The sequence below is a fragment of the Macrotis lagotis genome, chromosome 1, assembly GCF_037893015.1.
Source record: "Macrotis lagotis isolate mMagLag1 chromosome 1, bilby.v1.9.chrom.fasta, whole genome shotgun sequence".
NCBI lineage: Eukaryota > Metazoa > Chordata > Mammalia > Peramelemorphia > Peramelidae > Macrotis > Macrotis lagotis.
The window spans coordinates 800,846,042-800,863,275 of record NC_133658.1 but is presented as its reverse complement, the minus strand read 5'-3'; the positions used below and the strand labels follow the sequence as shown (position 1 = coordinate 800,863,275).

The 17,234-nt window shown below is 43.4% G+C and overlaps 1 protein-coding gene across 6 annotated transcripts in view; it reads left to right on the top strand.

Annotated features, from left to right (window-relative positions):
- Positions 1 to 7,046: 7,046 nt before the first annotated feature.
- The window catches only part of GDPD5 (glycerophosphodiester phosphodiesterase domain containing 5), a 168,552-nt gene continuing 158,364 nt past the window's right edge, over positions 7,047 to 17,234 (top strand). For 4 of the 6 annotated variants that reach the window (XM_074216889.1, XM_074216898.1, XM_074216897.1 and 1 more), the window contains exon 1: positions 7,047 to 7,137. The gene's annotated coding sequence lies outside the window, so the exon portion shown is untranslated. The remainder of the gene's footprint in view (positions 7,138 to 17,234) is intronic. The other 2 variants (XM_074216901.1, XM_074216893.1) reach the window with 2 other exon arrangements.

Below are 17,234 nucleotides of genomic sequence, written 5' to 3'. Positions count from 1 at the left end.
TACTTATTATTTATTGGTAATGAAAAAGCATTTGATTTGGGTAGAATAAAACATAGTTTCATAGGCCCTTTTACAATAAGGTATTAACTCATCAATTGGATATAATAAGGGGTATTCTGATTGATGTGTTTAACAACCAGCTCTCTGGGGGAGTGGGGTAAACAAAAGACTCATTTTTCAATTTAATCTATTTTTTAAACATTTTCTGCATTGATTTCTTAAGTCTAGACAATCAGTAGAACACCAAATCAAGTCCTGGGGGTTCTGTGCAGACTCACTTTCTCCTCCAGAGCCATCTGGGTTCAGTGGCCAGATATGAATCAGGATGACTGGAAATGGCCTGGAAAGTGAAGTAATCAGGGTTTAGGTGACTTACCCCAAGGTCACACAGCTTGTAAGTGTCAAGTGTCTGAGACCCTGTTTGAACTCAGGTCCTCTTGTCTCCAGGGCTGGTGATTCACTATACTTCCCTGCTGCTCTAAAAATTTAACAATTGGCTCTCAAGAGCTGACAAACTGACTCCAGCATACCACTGCATATAACATATCCATAAAATATATACTAACAAATAATCTTATTCAATAAGATTCAATAAAATAATCTTATTCAATAACAATTATCCAGAGACACATAAAACAGAAAAGTAGGCTAGTCAAAGGTATTTGCTGCTCTGATGGAGGAGCTCCAGAGCAGAGTCAGTGTTGAAGATGGATTCCCAGTGGACAATGAAATCCTCCAGATGCTCCTACTTGTGGATGACTTGACTTGTGTTGATTGCATTGAACCCCAGAACATTTCAGGGCTCCTGTAAAAGATCTATAAAGGGCAATTAGGTGGTGCAGTGGACAGAGTATCAGCCGTAGATACAGGAGAACTTGAGTTCAAATGTGACCTAGTTGTGTGACCTTGGGCAAGTCATTTAACCCCAATTGCTTCCAAAAAAAGGGAGATCCAAAAGCATTCAAAAGATTTGGGCCATCCATTTACAGAGAATATAAATAGTAGATGAGTAATATCTATGACCCAGTTTTCAACATTCTATAGAGCTTGTCAAATAATATGTATAAGGTAAACATTGAGTATAGATGGACAATGAGCTAGGTATTGATTTGAATTAGGAGAACAGGCTAGATTACTTTTGAGAAATTGCAGAGTTCTTTTAGTAGCTCCAAATTTCCCATGAAAGCAAGGCTTGCCTCTTCAACACTAATATTTTACAAGTGTTTCTTGATAGCATCCAGAAAATTAAAAATAAATTTCACACATAGAGCAATGGAGAGTAATATTATGGGTATGAGCAATCTCCAACATATAAATAATGAGGTACTCTGAAGAACAGGAGTAAAAGAAATAAGAGGTGGGTCACCCTGCAAGAATGAAGGATAACTGATAGACAGCTATATTGCTCCATTGGAATCCTATGCTATCAGGATAAATTGATGAAGACCTTAAATACAGAAGATGCATTCTCTTTGGCAAACTGTTGAGGGGACATATACAAGATGGATTGTCATGGGTGGGTTGCAGTCTACATTCTAAACAAATGAAATAGCATTCTGTGTGACTTTTTGAGTATATGAATGGAATAGTTCATGTCTAGGTTTCCTCAAATGTAGGTGATATAAGCATTCAGGGTCTCAAATACATATCAGGTAAGGACAGTCTTCATTTCAACTCACAAAAAATGCACAAGATGCAAAAAGCTAACAAATCCTATGAATCAATTCAGAAACAATTAAAGTGCTCAAATAGTCTTAACAATTTTCCCTACAGCAAGTGAAATAAGGATTGGTTGTTCTACTCTTTCCCAAAGAGGCCCGTACTGTCCTGCAAAGACTCATACTACACTCTTTGATTTAAACTCCCCTTGGAAGATAATTACCTAAAGGGCTACTGCTACCCCTTTCCTTTACCACCTATATTATCTGAGGAATTCACCAGCTTTAATTTCTAAAGAGGATCCTGTGCAGGAGTTCTATGGACTATATTCTTCTGTTCTCTAAGGGACATATTGCAACAGGAAAACATCTTTTTCTTTCTAAGTTCTATTCCAGAATCTCTTGAATTTGGGTTTTAATGTCCTAAAGCTGATTCTTCTCAGAATATTTCCATTTTCTAGCCAAAAGACTTCATCAAGATGCACAGAGAATTTGAAATCTTACCTACTATATATATATATATATTATATATATATATATAATATATATATATATATATATATACAATTTGATTTTTTTATTTTTAAATTTTTTTTAGGGTTTTTTTATTTCTTTTTGCAAAGCAATGGGGTTAAGTGGCTTGCCCAAGGCCACACAGCCAGGTAATTATTAAGTGTCTGAGGCCGGATTTGAATTCAGGTACTCCTGACTCCAGAGCCTATACTCTATCCACTGCACCACCTAGCTGCCCTATACATACAATTTGAAACTCACAAATGTGGTCTATTAATTACCAACTCAGGTCACATTTTAACCCATGCCTACATCTACCATTCTCTGCTACAAATGTATAAACAGTATTCCCAAAGGGAGGAAGTTGCAAATGAACATAGGATCTTTTTCCCACTCCACATGGTCTCTGCACTTTTCTCTGGTTTGTTATTCTCAAAAAGAATGAGAAAAAGAATGTGAGGGCTAGTTTTATGATTTGTTTTTATTACAGATAGGGGTAATAAGAGACTAGTCCCCCGAATTTCAATCAGTCATACTGAGTAATGGAGCATTTCCAACATAATAGAAAGAAAAGTGACTTTGCTGTCGAAGAACCTGGATTCAGATCCCACCTCTTGCTATGGATGTGAACTTGAGAAAAGACAATTAAACTCATTGGGTCTTAGTTTCCTCACATATAAATAGTTGAAATAGATGATCTCTAAGGATCCTTCCAGTTCTAGATAAATTATCCCACAATTGATCTATCAACAAGCAGTTATTAAAGAAGAGGAAGGGAATGGAGCTAGTATTTATTAAGCCACCTTCCATAGGCCAGGCATGGTGTTAAAGCACTGGTGATACAAAGAAAAGCAAAAACACAAAAACCATCTAGATACTCAAGAGTTTAATAGAAGATTCAGCACATCAATAAATAAATAAATGTACTATTGAAAAAGAAAAGATGGAAGGTCACTAGAGAGGAAGGATCAAGTGATTGGGGAAACTGGGAAGATCCCCTATAGAAGGTTGTTTTGAGCTGAACATTGAAAGAAGTCAGGACTGTGAGTTCCGTAAGGACAGAAGCTTTTTGTCTTCCGTAATATCCCAGTCGGCAATTAATATAATATCTGGCACATAGTAGGCACTTAATAAAAACTTGTTGACCTGAGGAAGAACAGAACGATCTCCACCAAGATGATCTCTTAACACTCCAAATTCAGCTGGTCTAAAGTGAACTCATCCATCTCTTGGATTAATCTGTCTCTCTCCTCAATTCCCCTGTTTCTGTTCATGGCACCTTAATAATCAGCTGCCATATCTTATTATCTCTCAGACTCTAATTCTACCCTTCATAACCACTCACTTAAACTCATAGAACCCCATAGAATAGCCTCATAGTTTACCATTCTGCCTCCAATCTCTCTTCCTTCAGTCTATGCCCATATCTTCTTAGAGGCCAAGTCATACAGAGATTTGAAACCAGAGGACCAGGGTTTGAATCAGCTCTGCCTTGTGACTTTAGGCAAATCATTTAATTTGGCCCTCAGTTTTCTCATCTGTAAAAAAGGAGCCTGACTAGATAAACTCTAAAAAGTCTTTCTCACCCCTAAATCTATGATCCTATGAAAAGGTGAAAAGATGGGACATAGCAAGAAAGAAGTAAGACTAGAACAAATGACCTTTCACCTTTACCCTGTTTCTCAACACTAGTCTGCATTGTTTATGAATAGAACTATAACAGTATCTGGTTGTCTTTGAACTTCCAACTTTCATTCTTGATTAATGAAAATATTTTTGACAAATGCTTTAGCTCTGGACCATTTTGCACAGATCCAAGAATTTTACCTCTAGTAACATAATATGAATGCCCCTGGTCTTCCCTTTTAATCATAACCCCAGTTCTGAAAAACAGTAAAATAGAACCAGGATCCTGGGGTATCTCAGGTTACTTGGGCCTGCTTTGAACATTGTAATTTTTGGTAATTTATTCTCAAGACCCTGGGCAGCTTCCAGGAAACCAAAGTTTTGGGGTTGGATGTTGGGGAGAACTATAAACTCCCCAGGACAGGAGCCAGATTTTAAATATCTGTCCCTTTTCGAGTTGAAGATTACAGAATTCAGAGCTGAAAGGGACTTTACGTAGGGGTATAGCATCCCCATTTTATGTATAAGGAAATTGAGGTTTGGTTTTTGGCCAAGTGATTTTCTCAAGGTCATGCATAGATGCCTTATAAATATTACATCATTTGATCCTCACAACACCTGGGGAGGTAGCACCACCCCATTTAATAGGTAAGGAAACCGAAGCACATAGAGGTTAGGTGACTAACCCAAGATCACACAGTTAGTAAAGAGTCTGAGACTGAATGTGAACTCAGGTCTTCGTGGCTCCAAGTTCAGAGCTTTATCCACTTCAACACCTAGCCACCATTAAGAGACAGAATTGGAATTCACATAGTCTGCCATTAAATACCTGATTTTTTCCCCTTTGTACCAAGAAAGCCAAGTCCTGGGAATGTGGGTGGATTGCCCTCTAACCCAGACTTGGTCTCTGACCTCTCCCCTACCCATTCTTCTCCAAGTGAGCTCATCTCCAAAAGTGAGGGGAGAGATGGGGGAGGGTTGTAACGGGATGTATGTTGAAAGGCAAACACTCTGAAACGCCTTTCCTTTAGCAGTCGAGTTATTAAACAGCAATGAAATCTAGGGAAGAGCTAGAAGAGGGCAAGGATTTAATATAGATCCGTTTTCTATTTTTAAAAAGCTTTTTTTCTTCCACTTCATTAAATCCGAACTTTTCCAAGGCACCGAAGCAACCAATCAGAGATGCAAGGCTGGAGAGGGAGGAGAAGGGCACTAGGGTGACCCCAGAGTCCATTTCCCCTCCCTCCGCTTGGGGCATCTCCCTTCTTCCCCCACCTCCATCCCCCAAACGTATTTCCCTTACCTCCCCCCCCCCCCACCTCTCCAGGGTTTCTAAGCTCTCCTCCCCAGCCCTACCTCGAACTCTCCCAGGAACCTTCGATCCTCCCTAGAATTTATAGACAGAATAAGAACCCGGAGGACTTTGCACTAAACCCCCCTTCCTCCCCTAACTTATTTACAAAGCAATTTGTAATGCAAAATGGGGCTGAAGCCTGGGCAAAAGCACTTTTTGCCCTAAGGTTAACCTAACCACGCCCTTCTCTTCCAGAAGCCCTTCCCCGATGCCGCCGCTGCTCCTCCAAAGACTTGCTCACGCTTCATCCCGTGCCCTCTCCCCTTTCCCCGGCTCCCCCTAGTTATTTCCTCTCAGCTCCCACCCACTCCCCAGCACCTTATCCACCCTCTAGCCCTTCCCCTCTCCCCACCATCACCATCACCTCCACCCCCATTCCCCCATCCAGCACGTAGTCCAGTTTGTGTCCTTTCCCCCGAAGCCCCTCCCTCTCTCTTGCACTCTTCAGGAGCCCCTTCCCCTTTTGGCTTCTACAACCCCTTCCCTTAACTCCCCAGCTCCTCCCTCTTCTCCCCATTCATTACCTCCTCCTCCTCCTCCCTGGCCCCTGCTCCTCTAGTCCCTTCTTCTGCAGCTCTCGGCTCACCCCCTTCCCCAAGTTCTCCGACTACTGATGCCCCTGCCGCCCCACTTCATCCCTTATCCTATTTCTTGGGGGGGGGTGAATCCTCCAACCCCCACTTTCGCCCCCCTCAGGTAACGTAATTGTTAACTCCGCCTCCTTCCCATTCGGTCCTCCCCTATTGGCTCCTCATCCCCAGTCGCGTGCAGGGGTGGGGGGAGAGGAGGTTGGGGGAGGGGGTCCGGCAGGTTAGCCGATCCGTCCCCTCCCCCCACCTCGCGAGGCTCCGCCCTCCCCGCGCAGACTCCTCCCGCCTCCGGGCGGGGTCCCCCCGGCTCCTTTCATTGCCCGTCAGGACTGCGCTCCTCCGCTTGGGTTTCTGACCTCTGCGGAGCTGGCGCGGAGCGGCGGCGGGACCGCGGGAGCCCGGAGCTGAGGGAGCCGGAGCAGGACCGGGACCAGGGCCAGGGCCAGGGCCAGGGGGTTCTCGGTGCCGGGCTCGCCAAGCCTAAGCCTCAGCCCGGCCCGACTTCCCCGCCGGGGCATCGGCTGCGGCGTCCTACTCCCCGCCCCGCGCCAGCCCAGGGCTGCAAGTCGGGACACCGCCCGCGCCTCTGCCCAGGGCCGGGGCCGGGTCGGGGCCGGGGCCGGGGCCGGGGCCGGGGCGCAGCGCCTGCCCGCCCGTTCCCCCAGCTTTGGGTCTCGGAACCTGGACTCCGGGAGCGGCTCGCCAGCCCGGAGCCCGGACCCGGGAGCGGCTGCCCTAGGGCCGCCCTTCTTCCACCCCGGCCTCCAGAGTCACCGCTCTGCCTGCGCTCCGACACGCGCCTGCTGCCCTCGCCCCGCGTCCCGGAGCCCGGGCGCTGCCAGCCTCTGCCCACGTGCGAGCGACCCAGGAAGCCGGGAGATCCCGGGCACAGCCTGCGCCTCCAGCCGGGCGCCCCCCGCCCCGGCCTCCTGGGTCTGGACTTGGCCGGAGCCCTCTCCCTCGGTTCCGAACCTCCGCCTGGGTTTGAACTGGTCCATACCGGGCCGCCTCCTTCTTCATCAGAACCCGGACATCGCTGCCACTCCTGGCCCTCTTAATTTGGCCTTTCCACTAGCAGGAAGCGGGGACCCCACTGACTGCCTTGTCCCAAGGGCGCTATCCCCTCTCGAGGCCGGAGTCCCTGGTCCTGCTCCCCGGGCACCCAGGGGGTTGCAGTCGGCTCTCTCCTGGTCCTCGCCCTCTGGAAGTCTACACTCTAGGTGCCAGAGAGGCTACAGGCGGTCGGGCCCTCGCCCCCGAGAGAAAAAGAGCAGAGACCGACTGGGCTGGTGATCTTTCCCCCGGCCAGAGGCGTCTGGGCTAGGACCAGGTGAGCCCTCCGCACCGAAGCCTGCAGGAGCTCGGGACACAACGCCGGAAACAGCCCAGGAAGAAGGTGAGTGTCAGATCTGGGGTCTTCGAGCTGGGACTTCAGGGCAGGACAATGGGGACCGGGTACCACTCCCCTCCACACACACAGACCTTTTTTCAAGTCAGGAATGCCAAATGTAGGAAAATTTGAGAATTCGAATGTGTCACACCCTGGGCCTCGGTTTCCTCTAAAAGCCAGGCTTTTGGATCAGATGGTCATTAAGGTTCTTTCTCGCATTAAATCCTGCCGCCCAACGCCACTCTACACATCTCAGCTCTTCCCAGGGAGAGCAGAGGAAGGGAGATGCAGGCTGGGGGGAGAAAAGCAAGGAAGAGAGACACTGGAGAGACAGTGATGACAGAAAGAGCGGAGGGCATTGTGAGGGGTTGTCGAGAAAGGGAAGGAAAGACAGGGAGGTGACAGGGAGCAAGTACACGGAAGAGACATTGGCGAGGAGAATCATGATGTATCTTTAAGGTTCGCAAAGTGCTTTTATAGGCATGAACTCTCATTTGTTTCTCACGATGATTCTGAAGATGGAGTTGGAATAAACCTCTCTGAGGCTTGGAGAGCTTCTGATTTGCCAGTAGAGGCAGTTGGAGACTAAATGAAACCTACATTTTCTGACTTCCAATCCAGAGTATTTAAAAACATTGATACCTAGTGTCTACTAAGACATCATTTATACTGTGTATAAATAGTATTTATATTATATTACACTCTCTTGTCTCTAACATAGTGATGTCGTTTTGGTTTTCTTTGATAAGGAAGGACAAGATACTCCCTTGTAGAAGTAGATGAGGACCAAAATGTAGAGAGGAAATAGGGAGAGGGAGAAGGCTAGATGGGACTGGTAATGGGGATTGGTAGTAGAATGTAAGTTCCTTGAGGGCAGGGACTTTTGTATCTCCAACATTCAGCAAGATTGGTAGAAAGTAATAGATGCTTAATAAATACTTATTGCTTCATGTTGAAGGAAGTAGGTCAGTGAAAATAAGGATGAAAGAGACCAAAGCAAAGGGGGAGAGGTTATACATAGGGTGGGGGTAAAGCCCAGTCAGGTTTTTTTTTTTTTTAGGGCAAGGTAAGGAAGGATGAAGATTGTGTTGGCTATTTTCCCTTTTCTGGACCAATAGATGTTGGCTTGATTTAAGAATTTTCTAGTTGTTATCTAGAGATACTTAGCTCAGTCCTTTAGGGATTCAATAGTCCATCAGTTGGGCCTAGCCACTATCCTTGCGCTGCATGTCATAGCTTCTTTCTCTCTGTAGGCCTTAGACTGCCTTCTGGGGTGACTGTGGTTGACCCTTTGTTGTAGGGCTTCACTGTGCTTCACTCAACTGATCCTTTGAGGACACACCCCAAGTCATTGCTGGCCCCATACTAGACCAGCTGGAGTGGGACCTGCTGGGGCATAAACATCAGAGGAGAACTTTATGCCTGGCAATTCTAACTTGAATGAAGAACCTGTGACCTGTTCTTGGACTCTAGATTTAGTCTAAAGGACTGGGGTGGGGGACAAAAACCTTTAAAAATAATTATAATGCAAAATAGAATATGAGCTACATAGTGCTCTATTAGGCAATTTGGAGCAGGAATGAAGCCCAGTGACCTTTTTGTGGACCTGGCATTCTAGGCTTTGGTTTAGACTCCAGACTATCTTTTAAGAGGCTTTTCATTCTATTCCAATTTTCATATGCCATTCTAGGTGGCATCTTGAGTTTAAATCCTGCATCAAATACTTCATAGCTTTTTGACCCTGAGTAAGTCAATTAACTGAGCTTTCTGAAAAATGAAAATAAAAATAACACCTCTAAAGGCAATGTGAGGATCAAATGATATATATATGTAAAGTGTTTAGCAAGTGCTCTGTAGCTACAAATTATTATTATTATTAAACTGTACTTCAAATCATTCCCTAAATAGGTTAGATGTACATTTCATCTTTCTGCCCTATTTTTTGTTGGAGCACTCAAATGTATTTCCCATCTATGCTCCCTTCAAAAACCAGTTCCAGTGCCCCCTTATCCCTTCCTAGAGGCCTTCCTTTCCTTTGATCATTCTTACCTAGAGGACCTATCACATAATCAATCAATAACTATTTATTAAGTACCTGTTTGTGATGTGTAAGGCATTAGTTTAAGTGCTTGGGACCAAAAAAAAAGGCAAAAAAGTTCCTGCCCCCTAGGAGTTCACATTCTGATAAGAGAAATACATCCAAACAACTATTTTCCCCTTTAAAAAAATAGCAACAACCTCAGTTCAGATCCTACTTTTGAAACTTGGTATCTATGTAATCCTTGTCAAGCCTTAACTTCCTATGGTCCCTGATTTCTATATAGCACTCAACTCACTGGGTTGTTGTGAAGACAGAATGAGATTACTAAGGGCCTTAAAAACATTATTTAATTGTCAGCAATTCTCATAAATTAATGTGCTTATAGGATTATTAGACTTTGAACTGTGACAGACCTGGAGGCTATTGAGTAGGTTGTGAGAGGGTAACTTACCCAGAACCACACTGATTTAAAAAAAGTGTCTGACAGGATTTAATTCCAGGTCTTTCCTATTTCTATATTTCTCACTGAGTATAAGTCTGAGAAGTTAATTTTCTGAAGGAACCTGGAGGTGGGAAGGGATGTTTAGTGCTAGACCATGTAGGGGATAAGGATTTGGCCAGTCCATTTTGTGTTCAACTTTATTCTTAGATTCCAACCGGAAAACTGAGCAGTTAGGTAGCATAGTAGCTAGAGCACTGACCCTAGAGACAGAAGGAACTGAGGTCAAATCCAGCCTCAGACACTTAAAACTTAATAGCTAGTTATGTGACCTTGGACAAATCACTTAACCCTTGCCAAAAGTCACTTAAGCCTTGCCAAAAGTCACCTTGCCAAAAAAATAAAAACAAACAAAAAACTGAGTAATAGCTTAGCTGAGGAGGGGGTTGGATGAACTTTGAACTCCTTTCCTGCTCTAAATTCATGACCCTTCAGATCCCAGTTCTTGGAATGACAAGCTAAGTAATAACTGGGTGAGCTCTTCATTTGTCTGAATCTGTAAGATGTCAACAGTGATGCTAAGTGGCTAAAGGACTAGTCCCAGTATCAAGTCCTGGCCTCTGGCTATTGATGTTTGTCCTTTGTTCTCAAAGACATCAGGGATGCCATGACATGCATTTGGTACTGTGCAAAGTCACCAACCTCACATTTGGATTCAGTGGCCAGATTTGAATCAGGATCACTGGAGATGACTCAGGTTAGTGACTTGCCCAAGGTCACAAGCTATTATATGTCAAGTATCTGAAGCGGAATTTAAACTCAGGTCCTCCTTGACTCCAAGGCTGGTGCTCCATTCACTGTGCCACTTAGCTGCTCCATTGAGAAAATCATTTAACTTCTCAGGGTTCCAGGCCACTGACTTTCTCCTTGGGTCTCTATTTCTATGAGATCACAAGTCCAGATGGGAAAAATCATACATGCCTTACTAAACCCTGTTGAGGCTTTCTAAATCTGGCAAGTGCTATTGAGATGGAAATTATTATTAGAAAGGTTCCAATTTTTATGTCTCTCCTAATCACTCTTGAAACCAGCATTTATTAATTACTTACTGTATGCTAGGTGCTGGTGGAGGTGTAACAGAGAAAAAAACAAAACCACCCCCTGCCCTCACGTAGTTTACATTCTCTTTAGGAAGTAAGGTCTTTTTTGGGAGGGATTAGGAAAGACCTCCTGTGGAAGCAGGGCTTGCTTGAGCAAAGGCTTGAAATAAGCTAGGGATTCTCAGAATAAGACATACATTTTTTAGTAAGGACAGCAGTGGAATTTGTTTAGCTTGATTATCCATTTTAATTACAAGGGCTTTATTTTTATTGATCTTTAAAAATTCTCAAATGGGAGCAAAAGGAGAGAAAATAAATTCATATTAATTGGGGGAAATAATTAAATTTGATAAAAAGAACCTTAGAGATTCTATGAGGTGTTAATGTATTATAGTTTTGGCAAATGGAGATTAAAACTGTGTCATATGTGAGAGACATTTGGGAAGGTGGGTAGTTAGACTCTGGAGTTTCTGAAGAATGTAATAAGCCTGGAAAAGGAGGTCCCCCACTACCCTGTTCTGACACTTTTTCTGATATTGAGGTTATCCTGGTTTCTGGAAGGCAACACTTGAAGCAGACATTTCCTGGCAGGTAGATCCAAGCTAGAAAGGGTCTGAATCCTGGCTTGGCATTGGAAATAGACTTAGGAACTAGCCCAGGGTAGCTTTGGGGTGATGGATAGTTTGGTTTTAGCAATAGTAGAAGGCTCCCGGGTTTTAAGAGAACTTGGTAAGTGTATTATTGGTAAAGGGAGTCATACCTGCCTCATGTTCTCCAGTGGAATCATGGCTCCTTGAAGCATTAGTTATATTATTATAGAGTTACAGGATGGATGAGACTGATCCCCTATGGAAACAAAGGTATCTGTAGATATGTGGACCTTTTGAACTCCCAAGGCCCTTGGAAATCTTGAAGATCAACCCCATCATTTTTGGGGGGAGTAACTTACTTTAGGAAACAGGGCCAAGTTGTGGCAGTGTTGGAACTAGGACTCAGGTCCCTGACTTCTAGTCCAAGGTGATGTGCGGATCTCTTCTTAAGGCTTTTCTTCAATTCCTAATTATCCCACACTAGCTTATAAGGTATTGTGTTTTTTCTTTCTTTTTTACAATCTGGATCTAATCTATCTTTTCATCCTCAATGGATATTATCCATCCCCACCCAACTCTGTAATCCAGCCAAACTGGCCTTCTCTCTGTTCCTCACTCTCAACACACTCCATCTCTGGTCTTCATTTCCTATCCCTTGAGCCTTTGTCCTAACCATGAACTTTGCCTCCCCAAAGAGTCTCTCTTTTAGACCCAGTTTAGGCACCCCTGGCCATTTTGGAGGTTTTCTTAATCCCTGCCAAATATCCAGTGTTTTTTTCTCCCCAGATCACTTTAGGTTTAACTGTTGTCTAGTTATTTGTTTTGATTTGTTTTATATTTCTGCTGAATATAGTTTTATATGTACTTGTCTCCTGCAATGAAATGTAATCTCCTTTTCAGTAGGGATTGTTTGATTCATTGTACTGGTATCTCCAGGGCCTTGTCCAATACCCAACATACAGTAGGCCTTAATGAGTGCTTGTTGATTGATTAATTGAGCCTCCCTTCCTTGTTTCTCCCACAGCTATAGTGTGAGGGAAAGAGCAGAATCCTGGAAGTTTCTTAGATTTTAGTGCCAGGACTGTTATTAACCTACAGTGGGAGCTTGGGTCAGTCTGACCCTCAGTGATGGGAGGCCTTTGGACAGAAGTTTTCTACAGCCTCTTCTTAGCATGAGCATTTTTTTGATTCCTGCCTCCCCTTCTATTCTAATCCTTCTTAACTGGGCTGGCATCTCTCCTATTCACCAGATTATTTTAGTTTAGTTTGTTAGTATTGGAGATAATCTTGCAGCCTGAATTTCTTTTATAAGGGGCTGCTCCTAAAATTGGGGCTGTGGTCCTTAGTCACATGGTTCTCAGGAGTCTCCCAGATTAGCCTCTATTACTAAAGCCATTTAGGCATCTCTCCTCACCCACCCTCCAAAAGAAATAATAATGATAATATCTAGCATTTATATAGAACTTTAAGGTTTAAAAAGCAGATAGCTAACATTTATAATATGTGCCAGACTCTGTGCTAAGTTCTTTGAAATTATTGTCTGGGGCGGCTAGGTGGTGCAGTGGATAGAGCACCACTTAACCCCATTGCCTTGCCAAAAAAAAAAAGTAAGAGAGGAGAGATGGTGTCAGAGATTCAGAACCTGAAGAGTTTAGATGAAGGGGTGGGGAATGCAGTATAAGGCTGGTGAAATCATTTAGCCTGACCCTGCCACAGCCACAGGTCAGACTTGAAATTAAATAAATCTAAGAGCTTTTTTGGGGGGGGGTGAGTTAATTCAATATTTGACCAAATATAGCAGACTAATTTTTAAGTTGACAAATTTGTTTGACCTGGGAATAATGTTACAAATATCCAAATGACCCTTGGCCAAAGAAATGTTCCCTAACCCTAGTTTAGAACAAACCCCTTTTATTTTACAGATGAAGAAATTGAGGGCTGGGAGGTGGGAAGAAATTTGCCTTGGAATGCACAGTAAAGCCGAGACTTGAATCCAAGTCTCCCCTACTACTATTACTATACTCTTTATGCCATGTTGCATTATCTCCTTTTGAAGGAAGAGGGGGGCTCCCTTCCCTTTCTTTCTCAACTTGAGAGGATATTGTATGAGTCCCCAAGTAGAGAGAAGGGTTTGTGTTTGGGGGTGGGGAGGGTCATCCTTGATAGGACAAAGGGAAGGATGAAAGCTGGATGAGGGGTCAGGCTTGCAGTCCTTGATGTCCCCGTTCTCTCCCCCCCCCCCCCCCCCCCCGACCATGGACAAGTTCAGGGAAAATTTCCAAACCAACCTGTTGGGAGGGGGTTAGGACCACAGATCAGTGCTCTGGAGTCTGGGAGGGGGAAGGGCCTGTGATTCTGTTTGATCTCCTTGGTTGTTTCTCATCTCTCCAGGAAAAGGAAACTTTTCTTGGTTTTGACAGGTGCCAGAAGAGGAGGCCCCAGCTGCCAGCTGGTTCCCTCTGGATTCCCAGTCTGGCCTCCCTGTCTGGGCCCTTTCTCTACAAAGGTGTGTCCTGAATAATTTATCCCACCCTTTAGGATGTGCTGGAGGCTCAGGAAATTGTTACTTGCTCAGATAAGTGTTTCCTCCATCCCCTGGGGAGCTAGGATGTTTGAAAGGCTCTGAACCAAGATTGCCTGAAATGCCATGTCCCCAAGTCAAGAGGTCTGAGTCCTGGCCCTGGTCCAGTCCTATCACTGACTAACTCTATAGCCTTGGGAAGCTTCTTGCACAGACAAGTATTAAGTACCTCATGCATATACTGCTAATATATATGTTAGGTACAGGAGAGATTGAGTTTTTAGCTGAGGCATATGTAGGCCCTACCTTTGTCTGGAACAGAAGTTCTTCACCTGTGGTCAGTGAATGGATTTCAAGGGTCCTTGAACGTGGAGAGGAAAAAATATTTCACTGTCTCCCTGAAATTTAGAATTTTCTTCCATTATAAATGTGGGTTACAAATATTCTGAGAAGAATCCTGAAAAATTCATAGTCCAACTTCACCAGACTAGCAAAGAGATCCAAGATTAAGGATCCCCGGATTAGAAGGAGGCTAACCCACAAATATAATATTTGGTACAGACAATAGAAAGGTGTCAACAAAGAGCTATGTAAAATCCAAAGGGGAGAAGTATTACTGGGGATGGGGAGAAAGTGGCATCTCTTTCAGGAAAAGAGAAAATGATTCCTGGTAAAAGGAGTGAAATGGTCACAGAGAAAATGCCAATTTTTCTAGGAAGTATGTGAAGAGTAAGAGGTAATGATTCCAAGTATAAGAGTTGAGATAAGCAAAGGGAGATAGAAGAAAAAGGTCTCTTGAGGATTTGGGGCAGAGACTTGCACAGTTTGGTGGGCTGTATTGTCAGAGCCAGTGAAAATAGATAAGGTTAGAAAGGCCTTGACAGGGACAGATTGTGAATTTGGAATTTATTTAGCAAGTGAAGGGGCCTCACTAAAACTTTGAGTAGAGATCAAAGGAAATATTGTATTTCATGTGAAATACTGTAAATAATGTGAAAAGTACTTTGAAAATTTCCAGGACTGATATGATATGATAGAAAGTGGTAAAGTTTAGTAGTTGTATATATTTTAAAGAGTTATTATGCTGTTTCTGACAACAACTGCATGACCTTGGGCAAGTCTCTGAACCAGTTTTCTTCTCTGTAACACAGATAACATTTATTGTCTCTACCTTCCTCAGAGGGTTCTTGTGAAGAAAGTGCCATAGAAATATTAGTTGTTTGCTTTTTTTAAAACAGGAGAGAAACAGGATCCAAGCCCTTTTCTGGTAGGAAGCTCACAGTCATGTTGATAAGAAAAGGTATTGGTGCCTGATGAACAAGAAAGACTCATTTGTTATGGGGTGGGTATAACCTGCCTCTGCCAGAGTACAGAAAGGAGAGGTTTGTAATACCTGAGGTAGTCAGAGAGGGCTTCTTGGAGGAGGTGGTGCAGTTGAGAGGTGGGATGGGTAGAATGTAAAGAGAATGTTATGAAGGAAGCCTCTAAAGCAGAAGTGAGCCCCAGGATTTGGGAATTTGGAGGCTGCCATTAGAAGGCAGCTATGTGGTTCAATGGACAGTGTTGGTCAAGCGTCAGGAAGACCTGATTTCAAATCTGACCTTAGACAGATTTGCCTTAATCCACTAGAGAAGGAAATGGCAAACCACTCCAGTATCTTTGTTAAGAAAACTTTATGGTTGGTATGAACCATGGGATCATGAAGAGTCAGACATGAGTGAACATCTGAACAAACCAACATTTTGACTGGAACCTAGTGGGGGGGTGTTATAGAGCAATGAGAAATTCAATCCAGAAAAACAATAAAGACTCTGCTCGGTGCAAGGCAGAGCAGTCCAGTAAATAGAAAGTTGGCCTCAGAGTCAGAGCCTACCTCAGATGCATTCTGGATTAAGAAAAGTCAGCTCAGTGCCCCACAACCTCATATACTTTCAGAATCAGTCTTGATCTACCCTAGAACCTGCTTTACTGGGAGTTCCCTTCACCCATAAAATGGGGCTTACATTGAATCTATTTTTCTTCTACTCCTACCCTTTTTTTCTTAGTTCTGTCCAAGGGGCTAAGGATACAAATATGAATCTTCTTAAACATCTTAGCCCTTTAAACATTTATAGACAACTCTCACTGGAAGGCAGAGTACTTGGTGAGGAATAAGGTGAAAGAAAATTGGGGAGTGTGGTGGCCCGGGTTGTGAAGGATTTTGAATAATAATGAATTTTACCACTGGAACTGATTGAATGAGAGTAGAAGTAACATGGTAAGATTTGCAGTTTAAGAAAATTAATTTGACAGTTGAGTGTATATTGTTTTAGATTGGAAAGAGATTTGAGGAGTGGAAACTAACCAGCATGAAATAGTCCAAGCACGATGTGATAAAGGCCCAGACTAGGATGGTTTGTAGTATTCAAGGCTAAAGGGGGCAGAGATGAGAGTTGTTGTGAAAATAATGTCAACAAGACTTGAAAACATATTGGATGGGGATGGGGAACATGAGAGAGAGAGAGAGAGAGAGAGACTGAAGAGAACATGTAAATTGCAGGTGAGTAGGATAGCAGTGTCCTCAATAGAAATAGAAAGGTGAGAAAAGGAGAGTATTTATGGGGAAAAAAGAATGAATCCAGTAGTTTTGGACAGGTTGCATTTAAGATTTTTACAGGATGTCAAGATGTCTAATAATCTATTAGAGAAAAAGAGATGATAATTAGATTGACAGGAGCTGATGGCATCACAAAGATAAAATAGAATTGAGGGAGAAAAGAAGAAGGTCCAAGAAAAAATGCTGGGGCAAACCCATTCTTGTACACTCTATGTACAGCTACCTGCTGATTATACAAAAACAGTACCAAGACAGTTCCTGCCTTCAAGAGCTTCCATTCTACCAGGGGAAGTTCTCCAATGCATTAAGCCGAAGTAATTTCTCGAAAGAGAATGCATAGACAGTTGGAGGTGGCTGGACACTCAAATATGTTGCTGAATTTTGGTCAGCTTGGTTTGCTGTTTGTTTGGGGTCATATCCCTCAAGAAAACCATCCATTAAGAAGGGGAGAGGCTGATTTATGTGTTGTTGGTGAGGAAACCCCAAATTATGGCTCCTTCCTTCCATCCCTAATATTATTTCTGAACATTTCATGCTCTGTACTTCCCTTTTTCTTATGTTATGTTTCCCAAGGTCCCTCCTAGCTCTGACATTCCGTGTCCTAAGATACCTTCCCAGCTCTAACATTCTCTTTTCTAGTGTCCCTCCCAGCTCTGATATTTTCTGTTATAAGATCCCTTCCAGCTCTGATATTAAAGTCTCTCCCAACTTTGACATTCTGTGTTCTAAGAACCCTCCCAGCTCTGACATTCTATGTTCTAAGCTAGCTCTTCCTAGCTCTGATATTCTGGATTCTAAGGTCCCTTCCAACTTTGA